Here is a 1,592-nt window from a genome sequence, read left to right as displayed (position 1 = left end):
TGTTTCTTAGAAAACGAGATCCCAAAGTTGTAAAGAAAAAAAAAACTTATACATGTACAACAATTAAGATGAAGACCATGTAAAATCTAAAATTGAACGTAACTATAAAAACGAAAATTAAGTGACAAAAAACAAGGAGAATAAAAGAATATACACACAGGTGAATAGAACAGAGTCATAAACTCTATCCTGAGTGTATTTTGTTTAGTTTGTTAGAGGAAACTACATCTCAAAATTGTAAAGAAAGAAAAACTTATATATACAGAAATAAATTTTTCTATTATGTTCCGTTAGCCACTGTGTAGTACATAATTAGTCCTTGATGCAGTGTTCAGTGATTCATTAGTTAAGTATAACACCCAGTGCTCATCACACCATATGCCCACCTCAATACCCATCACCCTGTTACCCCTCCTCCCACCGTCCTCCCGTCGCAAACCTCCGGATTGTTTCTTGGGGTCCATAGTTTCTTATGGTTCATCTCCCTCTCTGATTTTGCTCCCTTTGGATTTCCTTCCTTTCCCCTCTGTCGTCTGTGCTACCGCTTATGTTCCACCTATGAGAGAAACCGTATGAGAATTGTCTTTCTCTGTTTGACTTACTTCACTTAACATAAACCCCTCCAGTTCCATCCATGTCGATGCAAATGGTGGGTATTCATCTTTTCTGATGGCTGAATAATAAATTAAATACATTGAAAAGATTGAATGTATCTGTAAAGATTAAAATATTCCAATTCAAGAAAACCAAACAACCCCCCCCCAAAGAAACAAACCAAAAGAAGAGGGGGCAATAAAAGAGAATATGATCAGACAATGAAGAGAACGTTAGCCATACATTAGGCTCTGGGTATATTTGGTCTGTTAGAGGAAACTGCATCCCAACACTGTAAGGAAAGAAATATGCAAATATTTCCAAAAACAAAACTAAATGCAGTGGAAGGCTAGAAGGTAACCGTACACATGAAAATTTAAAAAGATTTTAAGAAAAGAGTGGATATGGGGCACCTGGGTGGGTCAGTTGGTTAAGCGACTGCCTTCAGCTCTGGTCATGATCCCAGGGTCCTGGGATCTAGCCCTGCATCGGGCTCCCTGCTCGGCAGGAAGCCTGCTTCACCCTCTCCCACTCCCCCTGCTTGTGTTCCCTCTCTGACTGTCGCTTTCTCTCTCTGTCAATTAAATAAATAAATAAAATCTTAAAAAAAAGAAAAGAGTTGATAAAATAAGAAATTGGTGGAAAAATGAAAGAGCAAAGGAATTAAAATAGAAAGACTCACGAATCCTGGGGAAAAAACATGAATCCTACATGTTCCCTAGCACTGGAGTCTTGCAGTTCTCAATGATTGGTATAATTGTTCTTGGATGGATGTTCTTGCTGATCTTGGGGAGGGGCTTGTTGCATTGATTTTCAACTGTCTTTGCCAGCGCGGAATTGTACCGCCCTTGCCAGAGGGCCGGGCTAAGTAACCTGGTCTGGTTTGCTCTGTGTGGCTTTTGTTCCCTGAAGGCTTTCCCCGCTGCTTTAGAGGATGAGAATGAAAATGGCAGCCTCCCAAACTCCAACCCCGGAGCCAAGAGCTCAAGGCCCCACTC

The 1,592-nt window shown here is 40.6% G+C and overlaps 1 long non-coding RNA gene across 1 annotated transcript in view; it reads left to right on the top strand.

Annotated features, from left to right (window-relative positions):
• Window positions 1–1,582, top strand: part of LOC141372131 (uncharacterized) — an 11,052-nt gene extending 9,470 nt beyond the window's left edge. The window contains exon 3 of the long non-coding RNA XR_012377447.1: window positions 1,507–1,582. This is a non-coding gene — a long non-coding RNA (uncharacterized lncRNA). The remainder of the gene's footprint in view (window positions 1–1,506) is intronic.
• Window positions 1,583–1,592: the final 10 nt, after the last annotated feature.

Source organism: Callorhinus ursinus, unplaced genomic scaffold (assembly GCF_003265705.2).
Source record: "Callorhinus ursinus isolate GAN/ISIS: 27379988/994484 unplaced genomic scaffold, GSC_fseal_2.0 scaffold1365, whole genome shotgun sequence".
NCBI classification, from domain to species: Eukaryota; Metazoa; Chordata; class Mammalia; order Carnivora; family Otariidae; genus Callorhinus; species Callorhinus ursinus.
This window is presented reverse-complemented; position numbering and strand designations above follow the sequence as displayed.